The 13971-nt window shown below is 31.3% G+C and overlaps 1 pseudogene; it reads left to right on the top strand.

Annotated features, from left to right (window-relative positions):
* Window positions 1–5824, top strand: part of LOC140861339 (cyclin-dependent kinase F-4-like) — a 58084-nt pseudogene extending 52260 nt beyond the window's left edge.
* The last annotated feature ends 8147 nt before the right edge of the window (window positions 5825–13971 follow it).

Genomic DNA, 13971 nt, shown 5'->3' with positions numbered 1-13971 from the left:
GCTTCACTTTGGACACTGTATGAAATTCGTGTCCTGATAGATGAAAGAAATGAAAATATTCTATCTTTTGAAAATAACATCATGATGTCATTTCTGGTTGATCGAGCAATATTCTCTATTGTTTCTGATTTCTTACTGTGTACATCCTATGTGCTTGAATTCTATTGCAATCTCATTTCTACAGTTGGAGATGAACACTCGAGTAAGTTTGGAAAAGTCTTTGTGCGAGGGAGACTGCATGCATTCAACCCTTATGTCATTAATGTTTTTTTTATGTCTCTCTTGAAAATGTTTAAGAAATGTAGGATCATGATATGGATGCCATCAATGTGGTGCTTACTGGTGAGTTGGTGAAGAAATTCCCTCTCCGGCCACATAAACTCTTGGCTGCGTGTATGACGTCATTATATTATGTGCTTCACAAAATAGCTATCAAGAATTGGACTCCTTTGACTAATATTTCTGTGGTGACGATAGTGCAAGCTCTTGCTTTGTTTGCCATTGGCACACGTGCCAATATCAACTTTGGCAAACTGTTTTTTTGCACTGTTCTGACTTTTGCGTATGGTTCACTAAAGTCCATTGCCTTGTCATTTCTTGGAAGATGAACCACTTTCTATTGAGGGGGAGACTATAGAGATTTATCCTACTTTTCTCAAGGGTAATTTAAATATTGATCAATCTTGGAAGGATAGACCCATGCGTACTGATTTTATTCTTGATGTTGCCAACATCAAGGCACCAACATCAGAATTTGTGCAACTTTCACTTATCTACCTGGAGTTCCAAATCATGTTTTTTGAGTATAACAGATCTTAAATTCTCAATCTCTCATTTCTCAATACATTTATTAGGTCGCTGACTACAAGCTTCTCCTTGAAATTTCCATTCATGGACAAAAAGGGGGAGATGATGTTGATGAAGTTGGGGTTGCTATGTTGAGGTTGCAAACAAGAAGCTAGACGGACCATTTGGCACAACTCAGAATAATGAAGAAGAATATTAGGCTTGCTCTGATTAATTAAAAACTTGTTAATGTTTTCTCTCTGCTTATTAATGTTTCATTGTTGATGTTATTCCTTTCATGTTGTCCACATCAGGTGACAACACCATGAACAGATATGATCAAATTTAGGGGGAGCCTAAGTTGTCTAACTCAGGGGGAGCAAGTGATAATCATTATGCTTTGTTTTGTTCAGAAAAGCAAAAAGGGGGAGATTGAAAGGAAAATATGTCTTGGAGATAAGACATAAATTTTATTCAATTGTTTTACTTTTAATTGATATTTTTTTACATGTTTTGTCTTTCTTGTATTCGATATTATCTTTAACTAAAAGATAATAATATTTTATTTAAGTAATATTGATATATGATTTGATCATGTTTACTTTTTAATTGAAGATTTGTTTCCATCTTTACAGGACTATATCTAAAGGAAATAAATCATTCTACTTATTTTAAGCGTGAAGAGAAGATTAGAGATATAGAAAAAAAAAACGTACGAAAAGTTAAAACATGTAGAACGAGAAGAAAAAGTGTACGTGAGAAGAGAACAAGTGAAGAACAAATAATTAAGATTGAAGTTTGTTGCTACTTTCAAGTTGTGATCATAGGAACACGACTTTGTGACCAGTTTTCCTTGAAGATCTGTCACACGTCTTCCTGCAGTAGTGTTCTCTTCCTTTTTACTACACCTTTGGTTTTCCTATACTAGTTTCATAGTATTTAGGGTGTAGTTGTAATATCTCTATTGGTTGAGATATTTGTTTGTTTAGTTTACACTCTATAGTTTTCATTTTCAATTTAGTATTGAATTTAGAGTGTTGTTAGGATTTCTCAAATATTGAGAATATAACTTTGATAGGTTTACTAGGATTGGTTTTTGTAATTGAATATTACTTTATCCTAGTAATAATTTTTTTCATGAGCCATCACACAAGTCTTTGTACTTGTGCACAATAATTTTGATGTTATTATTTCCGCTGTGTAATTATGCTTAATTGATAATAATTTTTCGTAATTTTTGATATATTTGAATATAATTATTTAATTTGTTTTGAATGATGTTGTACCTTGATGTTGCTGACAACGTAGAACAACATTAGAGTATCTGCCTTTATATGTTTTTGTTAATAATCTGCGAAGATAATTCTTTCAAGGTCATCTATGGCTAGGCTACAAGTCACGTATGTCGTTGCCCCATTTCAGGTGACGTACGGACGACGATGACGACAAATCATGAGGGCTAGGGCTTGACGAGAAGAAGATTGGGGCGAAGCGAGCAGAAAAATCTTCAAAAGAGTGAAAGTAACGAAATGTGACTAATTCGCGGATCTACAGATTTGATACCTCATCCTTTTCAAGCACCACTATGGTCGAACAGGGGTGACTCGCCATTCCTTGCTATATCTTTAACCGAATCTTAGCTCCAAACAGATATTTTCGACGTCGGTGGTGACGAATCGACGACGAGAAATGTGAGGCTAGGGTTGGGTATCGGGAGAGTCGTGAGAAAAGTGTGCAAGAAGTAGGAAGATTGGTTTTTAAAAAAAATAATTTGTTAAAAATATATATAGACCGCGGTTTTGAAAAATTGATGACTATTAACACCGCGCTCAAAGACATCGGTACAAAAAAACTGTATTTTATTTATAAAAAAAACGCTCATAAACTACGGTTTATTAAAACCGATGTTGTAGAACACAAACAACAACAGTTTTTACATAACCGTAGTCTTAAATTAAAAAAAAAACGCCCATTAACTACGATTTCTATAAAAACCGTAGTTAAATATAAAAAAACTACGGTTTTATTCAAAACCGTATAGTGTAGTTTATTATCAAATTTTTTGTAGTGTGTGGCTACTTTCATCGTGACCTCAAGCCAAGTTAGTGTTTTTAGGTTCGATCATAAAACAAAAAACTAAAATTCAGAAATAGTATCAAATGATCGTCGGTGAAATTAATTATTCTGATATAATGTATCATAACAAAACAGTACATGCATGTTGTTGATTAATATTGTAAATAATGATTGGGACATAAAATTTGTTGGCGTCAAATGATGGCATTAAAATTCTGATCTTGGAATGGCTCGGGAGGTTGATTCTCACCCTCTATTCACGGATTATGTCACCACACGATGGTGAGTTGTTTGTTATTCATCTGTCATATAGTCTTTAATTAATTTCAAATAAATTTTAACTTCAATTTTAAATTTCCAATATATGCATGTGTTGCAGGTATCGAGCCCCAGAAGTTCTGCTTGGTTCTCCAATTTATGGTCCGCCAATTGGTGAGTATATATACATACGATGACACGTTATTTTATTTTATTTTTCTGTTTTTGATTTGGAATGGATTCCTTGACACATATTAATATGTTTGCATGTATCTATTTGGTAGACATGTGGTCTATGGGTGCTAAAATGGCGGAACTGTTTATTCTTCGCCGATTTTTTCCCGGCTCAAGGTAAATTTCATGTCCTCCCACCATGTTTCTTGAATTTCTCCGATGTATTATTTGAACATATTTTCTTGTCTGAACACACATTTGGCATTTATTATTTTGCGCTAAATAGCCTTGTGAAGTTGAAATATTATCAGAACCTTGTCACAACCGGCACCTTCACGCGCATTCTGGAAGACTCTAAAGCATGGTGCATGGTAGAGGTTTGTATGAGTTCTAGAAGCCTCTACACTATTCATGATATATGCTTATATAGAACTCTCTAGAATACACTTGTACGTATATGACTTGTATAGAAACATGTAGAAGGAAGCATCTAGAATTGTGTAGGAGCTAGAACCTTCTGGAGAGTTAATCTCCAATGTCGGATCAAAACAATCTTGACCATTCATTGTAGAAGCCACCTTTATAAAAGGGTGGATACATCATTTGTAACTCACGAATTTTGAAAGGAATACAAAAGAATTCTCCCAGCTCTCTAGTATTCTTACTTAAACACATGCGCTACAAAGGTTTCTTTGCTAGTACTCGCGAGAGGCGTAGTCAAGGAGCAAAGGCCGCACGTGATCTTAGAATGACTATGTCCGTGACAACCTGCTGTGAAGTACTACATTTGCTTCGTGCATGGCTTATGTTCTCCTTTCATTTTGGCCCTTTTAAAAACACTGATTTGTTGATGTGTCTTTTGTATTTTTTGCAGTGGAGCAGATGAAATTCATAAAATAAGTTGCGTAATTGGGAGTCCGACCAAGAGTGAATGGTCGGAGGGCCTTGAACTCGGTAAAGCAATGAATTACAAGTTTCCACAAGTGAGTGTTTCATTTGCTCCTTAATTAACACCATTTTTTTGGACTATGAAGTTTTTCACTTATCCATAATCTTTTGCTTTTATATATATATATATATATATATATATATATATATATATATATATATATTAGGTTGCTAGTGTCTAGGGGAGGAGCTAGGATTTTGATTGAGTGTAGGCAGCAATATATTATAATTACGACGCAAAAAAAGGAACATATTAATCGATAACCAGAAAATAATGTGTCTTAATTTGAATCTAAAATTTGGGTCTAAAAATTTATAAAAATAAAAATAATTAGTATTTTTTTTTTGGGTTTAGTGTGAACAAATAAGCATGTAAATAATATCATATAAATAAAAAATAAAAAATTTGAATCTAAAAATTATACATAATATATACACAAACTATATATTAAGTAAGATCATGTTAGTGGCATACCAAAACATCAAATTATATTAACTTCTAAGATACTTCAATCTCAATAAATTTCACACAAAAAATTAATTTTGTGCACAAATTACATTAAATTTGCCATTATAAATTTCACACAAAAATTTAATTTTGTGCACAAATTGCATTAAATTTGCTATTATATATATATATATATATATATATATATATAGTTTCTTTCAAGTGCCCACCTATCATGCCCACTACAATGCCCACCAATGATGTGACACTATTCTATTGGACCACATCTTTATCACATCCAATATAATAGTATCACATCATTGGTGGGCATGGTAGTGGGCATGATAGGTGGGCACTTGAAAGAAACTCTATATATATATATATATATATATATATATATATAACAACTTTTATTTTGGGCCCAGTGTGGGCAGCCTTAGTTGGTGGTGAAAGTTAGATTTAGTTGGTTTACTATTTAAGACTTAGCAGTATTTTCCCTATGAAACTAGGCAAGGTGGTGAAGGTTTTGGTTCCCAGGCCGAAGAAATCGAGAAGCAAGAAGGATAAGGACAAAGAAGAGGAGTTGCTAGTGATTGAAGGGATTGAAGTGGATGCTGCTAAGTTTGTGAAGTTCGATGTGTTTGTTAACGACGAAGACGATAAGACGGGTGAACTAGACAAGGCGGAGTACGCAAGATGTTTCTCTCAGGTTCCGCACAAGAACTCGGTAACAACTAAGACTAAGATAAGGCTGGGGCTGACTAAACTCTTGGAAGATTTGGATGCCGAAGATGATCACAAAGTGTTGGTTTATTTGGTTCCGAAAGCTGGGGGAGAGGACATTACCATTGGTGGTATCAAGATCATCTATGCTTAATCACCTTTTTTGATTAATCTATGATTGATCCAAAGATGTTTTCCACTCTCAATAATCACAAATTTATTTATATATTTGTTTGTATGAGTGAGTATATATGCATGGCTAATCTTGTAAGCAAATTCAGTAACAGATCCATCATGATTTGGTTCAGTTGGATCGAATGTAAGTCTTGTGAACTTTATGATTGAGGAATAGAGTTTCAATAAGAGAAATTTGGGAAAAGATCATGCTCAAGTATATTAGAAAATTAGAAATTTAAGTCGTGTTTGTTTTTTCTTTTTTTTCTTTATTTTTTTGTAATTTTATATTTATTTTAGTTTTAGTCTTTTTAGTCGTTTATGAGCGGTGTTGATGTTACATTACACACATTCGTGTTACACTAGAAAAATGACTCAAATTGATATTGAAAAACAAAATAGCGGACTAAAATTCGATGATTTTTTTATACAAATATTGATTTTACTTTTTTGAATTAAAATTTAGTTGTTGACCTACAAAAGTAGGGGTGTTCATTCGGACTGAATCGAACCGAAGTTCACTGAAAATCGAATAGAATTTCACGATTCGATTCGGTAAAAAATTCATAATATTTTTCACTAAACATATATTTAATCTATTTTACCTATAAAAATGAATAAAAAGATAAAGTTTTTCATTGTGAATTTTTTATCCTCTCCTCAAACTATTTGTTAAGATTAATTGTATGACATTAAAATTTGAAGAAAATTGGTGCCAAAAATTTTGAAGAAATTTTTTTATATATCATTTTAGTTTTTTTTAAATAATCACATTTTTTTTTCATGTAGCTAATATAAGATAATATAATATAATCATAACATAAGAATTCAATTCAATTGGTTGAGATTAGTACGATTTTAAGTGATAAAAAAATAAATAAATCCTTGCACAAAAAATTTGATGGATCGATATATATAATATATCAATTGACAAAATTATAGAGTATTATTTTTAAATAAAGATATTTTTTGTCTTTTAAAATATATTTTAGACAAAAAATATATTTAAAGGAGAGTGAGCTAAATAAAATATAACATGGGGGTTCATTTGCTCAAATCCATTATACAGGGGGTTATTAGCTCTTCCATAATTTCACGGGGGTATTTGGTGTTATTTTTTCGTACAGATAGGGACTTTCATGCTAAAAAATTATAACATAGGGGCTTAAATATTCAAACTCATTACAAAGAGATATATTAGCTCATGCATACTTTCACAAGGGTGGTTGGAGCAATTTTCTCGAACTAGGGAATGTTTTTGTATTTCTACATATAATATAACATATATATATTTTTATTTCTATATTTATTACTTAAAATAATAAAAAAAATATAACCATGCATAAAATAGTACAAATCCCTCGAAAGTAAACGTAGTACGTGTCATGATGATCTCTTTTATTTAGAGGGTGTTTGGCTAAGCTTATTAAAAAGAGCTTATAAGCTCCTAGTGCTTAAAAGTTGTTTTACGAGCTTATAAGCTGTTAGAACTTATTTTCAAAATAAGCTGTTAAAGTGTTTGGGTAAACTTATTTTAAACAACTTAAAGATTTTGATATGTTTGGTATTATAAGATCTTTTTATTGTCAAAATTACCAAAAAGGGTATAATTCTATGAAAATAAAATTTTTAGTTATACACATACGAAAATAGTTTTAGAATAAACATATGTTAAAAAATAAAATTGTTTTAATATTTTACTTTAGAAAAATTTATATGATTTGTAATTTTTTTAAAAATAATATTTAATATTTAATGAGTGGGGGATATGATAGAGATTTATGAAAATATTCAAGGATATTTTAGAGAGATAGAATATTAAAATAAGATCTTTTTGAAAAAAGTACCTCTCCCCTTACTTTTTTAAAAACAGCTTATAGGCTGTCAAACAGCTTATTTTGATAGATTATAAGCTGTTTTTAAAAATTTTTGTCAAACAAAATTTGAGAGCTTAAAATCTCTAAAACAGCTTATAAGTTGTCTGCAAGAGATTTAAGCTCTCCCAAACACCCTCTTAATTAGAAAAATACACGTAGTACCACGCACGTGAGAATATAATTCTATTGTTGACACATTATAAAATGCGTGCAAAAAATCTTTGTTAAAATATTTATATTTGTTGTAAATCTAAATGAATTTATAATTGTTAAAATATATATTAATAATCAATCTTATAATTTAGTATATATTTTACATTGAAAAAAATATAATATAAAATTGATATCACAATAATGTTATTAAAATAAAATTTAAGAGAAAAATAAAATGTAATTCATAATGTCGATCACTTATTCTACTATTATTAATTAATTTATGAAAAATAAACATATAATATGATAATAAATTCTAAACATTAAATTAAATTATTGTGTCAAATATTTTTCTTTTATTTTGGACTTTTATCTCTTTCACGATTTTTTATTTTGCCATTCGTTTTCTCTTATTTGTGAAAAAGTAATATTGTCATCATCTTCAATGGCAATTCTTGTGATATTTTCATCAATCATTTGTATTTTCACATCTTTATTATTTGATTATTTGTTGGACGACCACTTTTTTTTACGCTGAAAATATTTCTTTGTGATAGTAGCAATAATTTCATTATCATCCAATATTCATGTTTTTATCGTCTTTTATTACTTGTAAGTAAATCTCATTAATGAACGATACCTTTGTTGGACGTCCTCTTTTTATCTATCGTTATCTCTTATAAAATATTAATTCGTTAATAGTAAGATCATCTTCATTAAGTAATTGTTATAGTTTCTAACCTTTACGAAGAGAACAAAAAAAGGTTAAAATTAGTAAAACTATATGTATTCAATCATATATTGTTAAATTTAATAATAAAAGGCTTTGAAAAATATTATTTGGCTTTCTTTCATTTATAAAGAAATATAGATAAAATAAATACTCACGAAGTATTTAAAAGAATTATCTATCTTCTATATTCGAGAATGCATGTACAATCTTTGTGAAATGTAATTAACTATAGACTTATAGATTTATAATTATAATAACTCTTTTCTTGACTTTTATTCAAACATTCTTTCGAAAGTACTTGAACATCAAATATACACTTGACCCTATTGCAATCTCTTACACATATCTATATGAAGTTGATATGTACCCTACACGCTTCATGTTAATAAAAATCTAATTAATTTTTTAATAGGTTTCATTTCAGACGGTCTAACGAATATTTTCGATGGGTCGACCCAATCCATATTTAGAAGAATTTTGGTATTTTAATATTCTAGGGCAACTGGAAAATATGATTTATAATATACCCCATTTAATTAAGATTTTTATGAAAAAATATGTTCACTTAATACAAGCAAATAAAAACCAAATTGTTTGTTGTTTCAATCTTCTAGGAAATTGGATAAATATTTAATTAATTTTTTTGTGAAAAAATATGTTCACTTTATCTCAAATAAATAAAATCTAAGTATTTGGTGTTTCAATCTTCTTGTAAACTAGATCCTTATTTAGCATATGCATAGTTTGTCAATTTTGACATTATCATAATAATTGATTTTTACAAAAACATCTTTACTAACATTCTCAAGTGTGTACAAACGAAGAAAAAATTTGGATAATATATTTAATATATTGAGGTATGTTAGGTTGGTTGGGCTTTTCTATTTAAGTTAATGAAAATTGGACAAGTAACTAATGGACCTGTCAAGTGGATGGTTAGAGTGGAATAACAAATGTCCCACATTGAAAAATTAACTTGGAATGAGTGAGCATATATTGAGTTACACTTTATGAAGGTGTAAGATTGATTAGTCAAGAGACTCTCTCGCGCAATCAAGGGCCCGATTTGTACTATATCCGATATTAGGTTAGTCCAAAAACCTCACGCTGGTCAAGTGTTTACCTACTCCATCAACTTAGGCACCCACTTAGAACAAAAATCCTCCATTATAGAAGATAGTTGGAGATATACTCTAAGCTTATTAAATTTGAAGTTTGATTGAGATATTTTGTCACGCTTCACACCTTTTATAATCTTTATATTTAGGAAAATATATGTATAAATCAATCCTAATAATTATTATTTATTCAACTCTATACCTTCGTCCATCGTTATCCCTCAAATTTCGAGATCCCTCAACTTGATATAGCTTCGCTACGAGCTCGGTAGTATCTTGCTAGCGTGTGACCCTTCATATCTGAATGGCTTGAGAACTCCTTGAATTTTTTCCAAAATATGATTTTTGGACGCCTATTTATAATCCAGGATTCGAAAGATCTGAACTCAGCATGTTTGTCATGTGTCTCAATGTTTTGACACATTTCTGGACACCTGGGTTTGGAAGATCCGAACTTGACATCTTAATATCTGAACTAATAGTTTTCAATGTTGAATCGATGCGCCATGACCATATGTGGGTCTCTGGGTTCAGATGGTTCAAACCTAGGTCAGAGGGTTCAATCCATCCGAACTGGCTCGATGGGTCCTACCTGCTTCGGGCCTTCCGAAACTTTTTGAGCTTTTCGATGCTGATTTTTGACATGTTATGCTTGATTAATGACCTCTTAAACATGTTTTAATATTTATTTATATAAAATAGAACTTGGTTCACTACATTCTCCTCCTTTTTAAAATATTTCTTCATCAAATTCAGGCCTATAGAGCAACTGAATCTAAATATAATTATTTTATTACATCTAAACTAGTTTTTATAACTTGAGATATGAATGGAGTACAAATGCATCCAAACTAAAATACAACTTAGAATAACTCTGGATGCTCTGAACGCATGCGGCTCTTTATCTCCCAAGTAGCTTTATTTGTGCATCTGTGCTGCCACTGAACTATGAAAATTGGAATAGTATGATTCCGCAGCATTTTATCTTTCCTGTCTAAGATCCCTAAAAGTCGTTCCACATGTGAAAGATCGGAATCCTGTGAAATTTGGAGGGAAGCAGGATGTAAGACCCATCTACTATATATCATCTCAATAAGGATATGTGGAATACATCATGGATACTGGAAAAACATGACGACTAAACTATCATGTAAGCCAGATCTCCGTTGATTTCTAGATTCTCATGCAGTCCAATAAATCTCGGATATACCTTTCTTTGAGTACAAACCTCAGAATCCTGTGAAACGGAAATACCTTCATAAATACTTTTTCCCTTGACTGGAGCTATAGGGCTCTACTCTTTGTATTCGCATAACTGGCCTACGTATCCTAGGTAGTCTTGGTTTGTTTCTTGATCTAATCTACTTCATTAATCACTTGTTGCACCAAATCCGGTCCTTCTACATGTCGTTCCTATAATTTCACTTCGAATAGTGGAGTACAACATCGTCATATATACAATGCTTCAAATGATGTCATCCCAACACAATGGTGAAAGCTATTGTTTTATGTAAATTCAATCAAGGGTATATGATACTGCAAAGTTGGCCCAATATACATGGAACAAGCTCTCAATATCTTCAACTATATTGATCGTCCTCTTACTTGGCTGCCGCAGAGTGATGACATGGACGATGACCACTGATATTTTCGTAGGTATGCGTATTTCCATTTTTCTTATCGATTTACTGTACATTGTGGACAATGCACATATCTAAGTTTGAGGGATTAGTTTATTTGATTTGTTTAGGATGATTTTGTCGATTTTCTACTGTGTTTGAGAGTGGATTTGGTTGTTTTACCTGCTGTATTTGGTTTGTTTGAGAAGATGTTGTTGGTTTACTGGTTTTCTGTTGTGTTTGAGAGTTTCATAGAAGTTGTCACCAGTTCCTGCATTTGTCATTTTTTATATTTCTAGAGTTCGTATTGTGTCTCGTGTCAATTTTATTGTTCGTATTTGCGATTAATTTTTGAAAAAAAAAACCAAAAACAAAAACAAAAAGATTGTTTTATTTTATTTTATTTTGTGTGAGTCAAAGTCATGAGTAATAACATAATTGTCCTATGATGAGAAAAAGAGAGAAATGATGGACTGTAATGTTTTATCTAAAAATATTAGTCGGTGTCAGCTACATCTTATCTTGATTTTTCAAAAAAATATGCACGTAATGTCATGACCGTCAATAATCCTGATACTTAGAGAAAAATTATGTGCACTTTGTGATGTGGATTAAAGACATGCATTATTAATTCTTGTGATTTTTTTACTTGAAATTGAGGTAGATTTTTATGAACACAGAAGTGATTTAGGCAATTTTTAATAATTTGAGTTTTTTAGCCACCCTATAATAATGGGAAGTACAAAACAAAATGAGTAGATAAAAAGTGCAAAGAAAAAAAATGCAAAGACAAATGTAATGGCGGAGAAACTAAGGTGAGGGGAGGTCTTGAATTGAAATTCTAATCCAAGGTTAAAAAGAAGGAGAATGTATGGTGTAGAAGGAAGCTGGATGAAAAATCTGGCAGCATAACTAATTTAATTTTTGCTACTCGTACTTCTCAATCTGATAAGAAAGCTTGATCAAATCCCTTTGCCTTAATCCTGATATTTTTTTATTGATTCTGATATACTTTTGGATACATGTTCTTCTGTCTACTTTATGTTGAACCAATAACTGAAAAAGTCCTTTTGATTTGTGCAAATAAAGTGAACTTGGTTGATTGAATTTTGAAACTTGAGGGAGGGATGACTGAATTTTTGAAGCTCATTGGTTGCATAATTATATCTGGGTGTTAGGTTGGGTAGACAAGATTGGCAAATCACACACACACACACGAGAACTCTTGAGAATGATGTAGTAAACAAATGAACTGCATGATGAAAAATAAATCTTTGAGACTGACTGCATTAATTGATATCATGACTTGCGTGTTTTAGGTTTTAGTTAATTTTCTGATGTCGTTTCTTTCTCTCTTATTGTTTCTCTATTTTAGCTCGGGACTAACAAAAGTTAAGTTTGGGGGATTTGATAAGTGAAATTTTTGTATTTATATTTTATATGATTTAAATTGGATTTTGTTATGTATCGAACAATATTATACATATTTTCTTATTGTTTGTGTTGTTTGCAGGAACTTGAGTGATGACTATTTTATTTGAATTAAAAGAGTCAGAAATGTGCAAAAAGAGGGGAAGAAAAGCGAGCGAAATAGAAAATAAAATTGGACAGACCGGTGCCCCATCGCCCGTAGCTTTTTGTGCCAAGCCTCCCCAGCGTCGTTTTTCTAGCGCTCCAGCTCTACACGTCTTTCATTGAAAAAATAGAATAATAAACTTCAGCACCCCAATGCCAAAGAAGCAGCGCACTAGTGCTGCGCTGTCTCAAAAAAATGGAAAATTTTCGAGTCGATTTAAGAGGGGATTTCTTGGCTTATTTGGAGGATTATCGAGTTTTAGAAAGGGTTTTGGACTGCTGAGATACTTGGGAGCACCCAAGAGCAAAATAATTTGGTACGAAGGCGGAATACAGCGGCATCCGACGATGGAGAAGCTCATTCTAACTTCGTTCTTGATTCTAATTTGATACTATATTTTTATTTTGATGAATTTTTGGAAGAACATGTTTAGTTTATTGCTTAAATTCATCATGAACTAATCATTTAGTCTTAGAGGGTAGACGACCCATGATTTTGATGTTTTGATTTATATATTTTAATTCTTCGCACAGTTTATTTATGTTTTCCTGATTTCAATGCTTTCAATTTACTGGTCATAGATTGAATGATTTATTATTTGGAATCTATCACTCGAGAGAGGGGGTTTTGAATATGATATAGGAAAATGCATCTTTGGTGTTTATATTGTTCGAGAGGCATATAACTCCATAGAAGTCGTTAGAAGAATTACTACGCTATTTATCGGATTTAATAGTTGAACTTAGATAGAAATATTGAGTTTACTGTTAGATACAAATTTCTTCTTAACTCTTGAGAAATGGAGTAGAAAATAATACGGATTCTTGACTAATAAAATAGAAGAATTTATAATTAATAAATCATTAGAAATAAATTGTGGTGGATAGTCAAGTGATGTCGAACCTCTAGAATTTGTCTCTCATTGAGTTTTCGTCTTGCGAACTCATCGTTAATTAATTTTATTTATTGAAATTTTTAGCTACGTAAACTCAAACCATCATCGTAGCTTTACATAGGATTAAGATTTTATTAGTTGCAAATATTTAATATAATATCATTTTATTCATTCTCTATGGGATCGAATTGGACTCATTTTCTGTGTTAAAACTTGACACTATACGCTTGCTAGCGAAAAATACCTCAACAATCTGTAGTGACCCTGCATTTAATTACCTATTAACTGGCAACTATGGCATGCATTAATCTTAATTAATATCAAAAGCAATTAACAGAGTAAAACTTGCGGATAACCCATAATTTATATAACAAACTTAGTACAATAGTACAAAGCTTATTCTCAGTAGTGAT

Source organism: Henckelia pumila, chromosome 4 (assembly GCF_033568475.1).
Source record: "Henckelia pumila isolate YLH828 chromosome 4, ASM3356847v2, whole genome shotgun sequence".
NCBI classification, from domain to species: domain Eukaryota; kingdom Viridiplantae; phylum Streptophyta; class Magnoliopsida; order Lamiales; family Gesneriaceae; genus Henckelia; species Henckelia pumila.
This window is presented reverse-complemented; position numbering and strand designations above follow the sequence as displayed.